The sequence below is a fragment of the Halichoerus grypus genome, chromosome 3 (genome assembly GCF_964656455.1).
Source record: "Halichoerus grypus chromosome 3, mHalGry1.hap1.1, whole genome shotgun sequence".
Taxonomy (NCBI): domain Eukaryota; kingdom Metazoa; phylum Chordata; class Mammalia; order Carnivora; family Phocidae; genus Halichoerus; species Halichoerus grypus.
The window spans coordinates 136,304,610-136,314,922 of NC_135714.1; the positions used below are offsets into that span (position 1 = coordinate 136,304,610).

The window sequence follows — 10,313 nt, forward strand, 5'->3', positions numbered from 1 at the left end:
CTTCTGGTCATTTCTCTTGTGTATTTTACTCTCTGGCCGTTGCCATTTTTCTATCCTACTTTTAAAAGCATGAAGAGTCTCCCCTGCTTTCTGAAAGTTCATGTTAGCTCATGCTTGCTTTCACAAACGACCTACATTAGTACCTGTTTTCGCTAACCGAAAGAAATCCTGAGAGTAGTCTCACTTTTACGAAGAAATTAGTGTACTAATGCAAGAGAGCAGAGGATCACCCGCCAAGGCCTAGGACAGAGCAGGAGGGGCCACAATGTGGTGAGACCGGGTTTCCCTGAGGAAGTGACATCTGAACTGTGTCTCCAAGAATGGCGAAGATCTGGGTGAGGGACAAGGGATGAGGGGCTGGAGGATGGCGTGGCCAGAGAGGACCTTTGGACAAAGGGAACAGCTTGAGCGAAAGGCTGAGAGCGGAGAAAGAGCCAAGATGGGAGATAGGACTGGGGAAGCCCTGTCTGCTCTGCTAGGAGCTGGGACTACTCTGTGGACAATGAGGACTCTGAAGGGTTTTTAATGGGTGGAGACTGGTCAGGCTTCAGTTTAAATAGAAGATGAGCTTGAGCATAAAAGGCTGGGGACAGGGGGCCCCAGCCGGTAGCTGTTGAATTGGTCCAGGAAAACAAAGATGGGCGCCTGAGCTAAGGCAGAGGTGACAGGAATGGAGAAGAGACACACTCGGGAATGGGTTGAACAGAGGTTGTAAGGAGTCAGGGTGACCCCAGTTTTCCAGCTTGAGTGGTAGTAATATAACAAAATAAAAGGGGGAAAATAAGGGAAAAAGAAAACCAACGCCAATGAGTAAAGCATTAAGCAGGCGAGGATTTGTATCTGCTGTAAAACAGGGTCACGGGACAGTTACAGTTAAGCCCAAATTGTCATAAAATGTTGTGACAGCTCTTCAACTCATTCTAAGGGACTAAAGAGGATCTCCTGCGGCCACCAGATGCATTTCTATTAGAGAAAATCCCTATTATTTATGAATCGGGAGCAGCCTCCTCCGATGAAACAGGGTTTGCTGCTTGGCACCAGTGAAATTTCGGCTATTGTCTTGCTTCGCTAATTTAACAGCAACATCAAAGTAACCACTTTAACGGTACAACCGCCGAAGCCAGCACAGTGGTCCCACCAAACACCTTGTTCTAACATCTGGGGAGGCATCGGGCTTTACATTTTAACCACACAAAAGCGAGACAGACCAGAAACTCTTATAATACAGCAGTGGTAGGAATTTCCAGGTGAATATACGTCAGAATTTACTAAAATTACCTAATAATATTTAAATATCCTATTTCTAAGCACACTTTGGAAACTGGGGAGCTTTGCCACCCCTGTACCCGTGAATATTTCCTTATGCTTTTTTTTAAAAAAAGATTTTATTTATGTATTTGACAGAGAGAAAGAGCACTAGCAGGGTGAATGGAAGGCTGAGGGCTTCCCACTGAGCAGGGAGCCCGATGTGGGGCTCGACCCCAGGACCCTGGGATCATGACCTGAGCCGAAGGCAGACGCTTAACTGACTGAGCCACCCAGGTGTCATGTTCCTTATACTTCTAAGCACCAAATATTTTTGTTTCCTTTCCTTATATTCCTCTTTTCAGGCAATAATCTAGAAAACACAGAATGAAGTCACAGACTTGGCTCCCAGTCCCAAAAACTGTTCTGTGTAACACTGGCAAGCTGATTTTCTGTAAAATGAGAATGATTGTGCCTACCTCAAAGGGCAAAGGGGATAAAGTATGTAAAATGTTTATCACAGTGCTTGTCACATAGCATTTACTCGGTAAATATTCGTTGTAATATTAGTCTCATCACCCTACCTTTCACCTTTGCCACAACCCCATTCTCCTTTTAGGAAATACACACCACTAATACAAATTTAAACTGTGACCATAATAACCTTATTTTTTATATTTGGGCTTGCAAGACCAGCCATGAAAGTGTCTGTATTCTTCCTCCTACTCATTTAGCTGTAATTCAGGTGTTCGCACCAGGAGTATAGTAGTGTTATTCCCTGTCCGTCTAATCAACCCAAATTCCCACAGTTGTAGTTAATTTAATTGGGGATGATGGCACACTTAAGCTTTTTCCATAGAAACACAGTTTTTAAAAATTAAAACTGTAAACATTATCATTACTATCCTTTAACTGCTGTACTAGTTATTAAAAAACAATAAATAATTAAAGCCAGTGTTTAGCAACAGTAATGCTCATATCTTACAAATATGTGAATTGTTTTTCTTAAAAATGACCTCAGCCCCTCATTTTTTTCCTCGACCAATCTGATCCTGGGAGAGGTTAGCTAAGGAACTAACCAAGCGTCCAGGGGAGCTGGAAGCAGAACCAGGACAAAAACCCATCCTCTTGATCCTCAGTCCAGGGTGCTTTTCTCCCTACCCTACCTCATAAAAGAATCTGTCATCTGTTTTGCTCAAGTGTGGCAGCATGGATATCAACAGCTCTAAGAGTTTGCTCTAATGTTGTAGTGTGTGGTCTTTCTTTGGCTACCAGTTTAATTTCTTGGCAAAATCGTCTTCACTGAGCAATGAACAAATATAACTGGACACTTACTATGTGCCCGCCACTGTGCTAAACACTCCCCCCAAAGTCTTCTCATTATCTGCACAATAATGTTATGGCACAGAGTTATTATTCATGATTTATTAATAAGGTCAGTGAGTTTCAGAGAGTTTAGTGTCAAAGTTTTGTCTTATTGTACATTCATGACAGACAAGGTATATTCCCAAATCTGGCTAATTTTGGGGGGGTTGTTATAACTGGAATCTAAATTTGACCTTCTACAATCATACCTGTCAAAATGGTACTTTCAATATGACTGAAATTCTCCCATATGAAAAAGTGATCATAAGTAGAAACTATTCTTCTCTGTGCTATTACAGCTCCCCAGCCTGTGAATACAAATGAGGTGATAGTTACCTTCGATCCCAGCTTTTCCTAGCTTAATAACCCTCTTCCCTTTATAACCACAGAAAATCAATCCCCTTTGGAATTTCTCCTCTTCTCCCTCAACCAGCATGAATCTCTGAAGTCCCTAAATGCCCATCCAACCTTCTCTAGTCTCTGCTTTAAGCTTTAACTTGACTGTGGCTCAACCACATTTTACTTAAGCCTCTCCACTGGCCGCAGTGAAATTCTGCTAATCTCTGTTCCCCAGCTCACCCAGTTGTCACTGGGCTCCTGGCCCCCATTCCATTCTCTGTACTGTCACTCTGACTCAGACTCCTTGACAAGATGGGAAGGAAAACAAGTCCCTTCTTCTATGAGTTGCTCTCTTAGAGGGCCACCAACAGATTTTCTTGGGTTCCAAAGGACAACCCAGTTTTAGGTGACAGCTCTTTTGATTATTTAATGAGTGTACTGTTGACTGCATGGGGTCAGGATAGGTACTTTTGATCTGGAAGCTCCTCTCCCCCAAATGTCAGGTCTTTGGTTGAACCCAATGTACTATGCCATACTTAGCCTTTTCTTGGATTAGTTCTCTCTCCTGCCTCGAAAAATCTACCTGTGAAAAATTTCTTCCATCAGCACACTCCCTCTACCCAACTCCCTTTTTTCCTATCGGTCATCCAGTTCACCAGACATGCTTCAAGTTATTTTCCCTAGAAACTCCCACCTCCCTTTGAAAACACTGGATACAATTAGCAATCAGGAGAGAGGAGTGAGAGAAGGTTTCCCCAGTGCGCAGCCAGGAACCAACTCTTGCCAAGGAAATGTATTTTTATGACAGACTATAAATATTTACAGTTATGGGGAGAATAAGCAATTAAATGTCATCTCCAATGATATGTGTTCTTCTGTAAGTTTTTCTAAAGCTCCTCCTCAGAACCAAGGTCTGAAGTTCAGTGTATCTTCATCTCGCTTCCTGAGGTGAAGCATAATTTATAGCAGTTGTACATTGTAATGTTCCATACCAATGTCAGACCTTTGATATTGATATAAGCTATAACTTCTTTATATTTGCCAATCATTGGCCATGCCATAGAATGAGCATTCAGATATGATCCTCAAAGAGGGCCTCATCGCTACAAATGTAAAAAATCATAAAAAGTAGCCTGTTACATTGTACTTGACGTGGATTATACACAAGTATGGGTGTTTGGTCTAGTCTTAAGAAAAAACTCCATTTCTTTGAAAAATTTCTTAGCAAATTCAGCAGGATTTCGATGGGGGGAACAACTTTTCTTATATATATTATTAGAATTTTTTAACATCATCTTTTTATTAAACTCTAATGTAACATTTAGAAATGTTATTTTAAATGGCTAGGAACAGTGTGAGCTGAAGAGATGGTAACAACATCTAGGAAAGAGCACATGAATGGGCCTGGGGCCTCCTTAGTGGTAGAAGGTGAGACCCACCCCTCCCCACTCCTCGCTGTCACTCAACCTCGATGGGGGAAGTTTAAACAAAACCAAGTTAAAATGCTTTGTATTAAGGAAAATTAAGGTCCCAGTAGGGAGTAGATTGGGGCCTCTTAGACTGGAGGAAAAATGGCAAGACAGAAGAGAAGGTTTGGTAGACTAGGGGGGTCTCTTAGGGAGGGGCACATCAGACCCTGAGGACAGTCAGGACTTCCCCATGCTGTGGTTATCCAAGAAACTGGAGAAGTCTAATTTCAGGAAACATTGAATTTTAATTTTAAGTTGTTTGTTATCTGTGCTCTGCTGTGCTTCCATTCAGCAGCCCTGTGTTGGTGGCATCTCAGGGAAGTTGAAGAAAGTAGGGCAGGGCCCATTGTAGAACAAAGCTCCAGCAGGAACAGAACCTCAGCCCGCAGAGGCAGGCTGACCACTGCAGGAGGAGAGTAATTCCAGAGAGAACAGTGACTGATGGGAATCCTGGAAGAGAGAAGAATTTCTACAGCTGTGAGGGAAAGGGGTGACATAGAGCATTTTATTTGAGGTATTGAGATAACAGCTGATCCCAGAAGGCTGAAAAACAGAGATTTCAGGAGTGGACAACTCACACTAACATGTAACAATAATCCAAATCAAATGGTAGCCCCCAAATAACTAAAATACTTGAAAATAATTTGTTTTATTACTATCAAAAGTTTAAATAATCAGGGAATGGAGTATTTAATCATCAAAGGTTTTAATCTCAACTTTATAAAATGTACCGAAGCTAGACTGTGCTTTTTTTTTTTCCAAAACTAGAATATTTTTAAGTTGATGAAATCATAGATACTTACTTATTTTGGGCGACCCACAGTTTCTTAATATAAGCTGAGAATTGTTGTTACAGCAGCCAGCACTAGAGTTTCTCTTGGGCTACAAACTTCCTTTATTCTTTTTAGGCCATTTAAGGTGGGAAGGAGAAGCCCTGAGGGCATGGCACAAAGGAGCCTGTGAAACAGAGTTGTTTTTTTTTTTTTTAAAGATTTTATTTATTTATTTGAGAGAGAGAGACTGAGAGACAGAGAGCATGAGAGGGAGGAGGGTCGGAGGGAGAAGCAGACTCCCTGCTGAGCAGGGAGCCCGATGCGGGACTCGATCCCGGGACTCCAGGATCATGACCTGAGCCGAAGGCAGTCGCTTAACCAACTGAGCCACCCAGGCACCCGAAACAGAGTTTTAAATTTTCCACAGAAGAAGTAAAAGGAGTGGGGGTGGGGAAGGGCCATGAGAGAGATGGGGCACCGTGCAGGAAATGAGAAGGTGGACTGAAGAAGATGGAAGGCAGCCACTGGACGGAAAGGTGTATTAGTTATCTGTTGCTGCATAACAAATTACCCCAGAACTTAGTGGCTTAAAAAACCAGATATTTATTTTCTCACAGGTTCTGTGGGTCAGGAATCTGGGTGCTGCTTAGCTTGGTGCCTCTGGCGCATGGTCTCTCATGAGGTCGTGGTCCCGGTGTCGGCTGAGGCTGGGGTCTTCTGTGAAGACTCAGTGGGAGAGGATCTGATTCCAAACTGACTCACCCGGTTGTTGCCAGGGTTTGATTCCTCGAGGGCTGGTGTGCTGAGGTGTGTGTTTCTCCATAGGCAGCTCACCACATGGCAGCTGGCTTTCTTCAGAGAGAGCAAGTGAGAGCGTGCGCCCAAGACAGAAGCAACAGCCATTCTGTAACCTAATCTAGTACATGACTTCCCATCACCTTTGTCACATTCTTTTTGCTAAAAACAAGTCACTAAACCAGCCCATGTTGAAGGGTAGGACATTACACAAGAGCATGAATACCAGGAGGTAGGGATCATTGGAGACCATTTAGAAGCTTTCTGTCCCAGGTAGCCAATGAGAAATCCTCAGTGGCAGTGTGGCTGGGGGTATTTTAAGAGCAGGGATGATAACTATCGAACTTTCATTGTTTCTAAATCTGCTTCAGCCTCTTAAACATCAACACTGACTCTTGCACTGTCCATCAGGTGTTGGGAGATTGACATATCCCTAGAGGGGGTGGGGTGGGCGTGGGAAGGGTGTGGTTGGTGGATAGAGAGTTGGAAGTTTTCAGACTTTGATATTTGGTTGTCTCACTCTTTCATTACTGTATTTTCTTTTTTTTTTTTTAAGATTTTATTTATTTATTCATGAGAGACAGAGAGAGAGAGAGGCAGAGGGAGAAGCAGGCTCCCAAGGAGCAGAGAGCCCGATGCGGGACTCGATCCCAGGACCCTGGGATCATGACCTGAGCCGAAGGCAGACGCTTAACCATCTGAGCCACCCAGGCGCCCTCATTACTGTATTTTCTGAGGCCTTTGGGAACATTCCCCATTAGTGGCCATGACTCTATCAGTTCTTTTTTTTTTTTGACACAGAGAGAGACACAGCGAGAGAGGGAACACAAGCAGGGGAAGTGGGAGAGGGAGAAGCAGGCTCCCCGCTTAGCAGGGAGCCCGATGCGGGGCTTGATCCCAGGACCCCGGGATCACGCCTGAGCCGAAGGCAGACACTTAACGACTGAGCCACCCAGGCGCCCCAACTCTATCAGTTCTATTAGACCACTAGCATTCAGAAAAGTTAAAAAATATTATTCATGTTTTTCTTAAACAAACATCTCTTCTTGTGCACTTTTTAAGGTTATTTTTTAAAGAGCTACAAAAAGTAGGTTGTTGTTATTGACAAAGTAATCCACTCCTGAATACATTTACTCTAAAAAAATAGCTTAATCCTAACAGGAAAGGGAAAACCCTATACATACATACATACATACATACATACATACATATATTCATGTCTGAAACCATTTACGCATCTCCTTAAGCAGTACTTTTCTTCCTTAACTGTGTATTTAAGGAATTCTGTCTGCTTCTTTACATTTTCTCCGATGTTGTTAAGGGCAAAATTTACACTAGATTTTAAATTGAAAAACATTCCTCTCATTCCTGCCTTGTTCCATTACTTGATTGATTACATTTTTTTTATCTGCTAATGCTTATCATCCATTCTTAGGAAACACAGTCTCCAGCAGTGATCTATCTTGATCTCTTTATCTGCTGTGTCACAAAGTCACATTACAACAGATTCTTGGTAATCTAAAAAATACCACGATGCTTCTATGATAACTGACAAACCCAGTAAGTAGAATTTCCTGCACCCACCTAACCAGCTCTGCAGAAAAAAAAAAAAAAAAAAAAAAAGGCTAGGCTCCAACCAGATGTTTACCACAGGCTGCTCAAAGCACAGTATGGCCAGCCCGGCTCCCTGGTGTTCTGTGATTTTGTCCTCAGTTTTGTGAGTTTCTGTAATGATCTGAAATAAATTAAAATGTACAAGAAGAGGGGTTTTCAAACATGAGAACCATGAGACGCTAGCACCTAATGGAATAGCACTCAATAGAGAAAAGCACAACGAGTAAAAGTGCAAGGGCCCCAACTCCCGACATTTAGAGAAGAGGATACTCACCACGCGGTGTGCTTACCTCCACTCAAGAGTCTGTTCCTTCTCCAAGTGATTTCTGTCGTCAATAAAGCTACTGTTTTGCCCTTCTCTAAGCCACCTGAGCCAGTCAAGGACCCACAGGGTATTCTACCTCCTCCAGCGCGTGGTATTTGAGAACAGACCTGGCCTCTGTTATGACCGTTTTGTGTAACCTCAGAGGGGGCGGGAGGGAAGCTTTCGAGAGCCTCTGCCCATCTCCCGTTGAAGCCAGTTTAGTGGCCTCGTGCGCAGGGCGCGCTGGAATGTTTGGCAAGTGCAGCGCAGTGAAATGCGTCATTGTGCTGCTCTCCCAGCGCCTGCTTTCCCACGTAGGACATTCAAAATGTTCAGTTCCCTGGAAAATGTTCTAAAGAAGTTTCACTGTATTAGGCTTTGTCTTCTCCTCTTTCACAAAGCAGTCAGCTCTCTGTGGAGAACAGGCTTTCCTTTCCATAGGCATTTCTGTTGGCACCGAGCCATCTAGACTTGAGCTGCGGCCACGGGGCTACGGAGGAGAAAAGCAGGGGGAGGGGACGCCCTACAATCCTCCCCCCCACAATCAATACACAGAAGGATGCCGACTTGAAAATGCCTATCCTTTTGCTCCTGAAAACATTGTCAAAGAAATGTGTTTACAACGATAACTAATAATTATTTTTAAGAAGCGAGATCATTTCCCAAATGATAACGAATTCAAAAAAATTATTTGACATCAGAATATAAAACAGGAACTTTTAGGCTGAAATATGTGGTTGGAAATCCTTAAAATATTGATGTCAAATGTTTAAGGTTATGTCACATACGTTCATTAGGCTTAAAAAACTTTCCCGATGACTGATTTTCACAGAAAGAAGTTTTCTGATTATGGGAAATTTACAAAAGTAATAGGGATTTCTGAAAAATTACTGTCAGGAAAGATAAAGTAACTTCAGTTTGTCACATTTCAGTGGATTCTACATTCAACACAGAATAACTTTTTTTTATATTTAGAAAAACAAGACACAGCTGGACCAATTAAGCCTTTTTTTTTCCTTTCACTACGCACAGAAGTCTGAAAACATTTTTATTGCTTTCCTGAAAGCACCACAATAAATAACTCAAAATTGTTGAGAAGTTGCAAGAAAGAAGCTTGAAATGTGGAGATGATATCAAGATTCTCAGAGATCGATTAAAGCATGGAATGCAAACCAAGTGATTTTAAACACACTCACTTGTGTGATCCCAACTTGGGATTTTCAGTCAACTTTTCTTGAAAGTATTTGTTCTTTAGAATGTTTTGAATTTTTATGATTCTTTGGGAATATTGGTCACCTGTTGTCAATTTTTTATATTAGGTCAGGATCTACTCAAAAATGAGTTAAAAGCCACATGAATTTTGTGTCTGTCTGGCAAATAAGGTTTGACTTCCACAGATGTTATAGAGATCCCAAATATACACTGCAGTACATCACTGATATTTTCCCTGTCACAGAAGAGACAAAAGTACTTTTGATACCAGGGAGGTCTGGGTAGGGAACCGGCACTGAGGTAAAGCCTACTTTTGACTCGTAGAATTAAAGCTTCTTGATAGACACAAGGCAATCTTTTGACAACACATCAAGTGACTTAGACATTATTTTAAAAATTGTGCCTTGCGAAAAAGATGCCCTGAAGTGTGAACACATTGGTCTGGCCGTGTCCTGCTTTTTTTTTTTTTTGACCCAGCTGGGGAAGCAGTGGAAATAAAGTTAACGGTGGCATTAATCAAACGTTTCTTAATTTTGACAGCATCTGGATTTCATTCTTCTTACTGGGTGGCACTACCACTGATCTGTTTTATTTTTTGACTGTGCTTACTGATAACCCCGTCAGGGTTGAGAAGTAGAACGACAGGTTGACCGCTTAACTTTAGTGTTGGTCTGCTGAACTGAATGGGAGAGAGAAGTGACTGCATTTTTAATGAACATGTATGAAGTTCATGGTGGTATGAGTATAATAATGATTAAAAAGGGGGGATGGGAAAGAAAGGAGTAGATTTAGGAGAATTTACAGATTCAGATAGCCTTAAGAGTAGAAAAATATAAACACTTTTATCTTTAAAGTTGTAAAGAGGCTTCCGAGGAAATGCTATTCCAAGAAAATGCTACTCTTTGCATTTTCTTACAGAAATATAAAAACAAAATGGCTATAGAATAGGGTAACAGTTTTAGTAAATGTGGTTTGAATTATGTTCAGACAAATGCAAAGTGATATGTTTTCTGGGAGAGGTGTCTAGTACAGTGTTCCTTGAAACTGTTTAAGATTTGATCTGGGCTTTTGGGAGGAGCTTCATCCTTCTTGCAAATCTAATACCACTAGACTCTAAGCTTACTCAGAAGAAAAGATTACCACCACCATTTCCTGTGCCTCCCCCCACAGCGCCTGCTACTTCGTCCACGATAGGAG

At 42.0% G+C, this 10,313-nt stretch overlaps 1 long non-coding RNA gene across 3 annotated transcripts; it reads right to left on the reverse strand.

Annotated features, from left to right (window-relative positions):
- Positions 1-4,297: 4,297 nt before the first annotated feature.
- Positions 4,298-8,509, reverse strand: LOC118531517 (uncharacterized). Of its 3 annotated transcripts, none has more exons than XR_013446182.1 (5): positions 7,891-8,509; positions 7,635-7,721; positions 5,807-6,043; positions 5,222-5,375; positions 4,298-4,868 (listed from the first exon to the last, which is right to left on the reverse strand). It is a non-coding gene; the product is annotated as an uncharacterized LOC118531517 (long non-coding RNA). The 3 variants fall into 3 exon arrangements; XR_013446181.1 differs by having other exon boundaries at positions 5,807-6,039; positions 7,571-7,721; XR_004915250.2 differs by having other exon boundaries at positions 7,571-7,721.
- Positions 8,510-10,313: the final 1,804 nt, after the last annotated feature.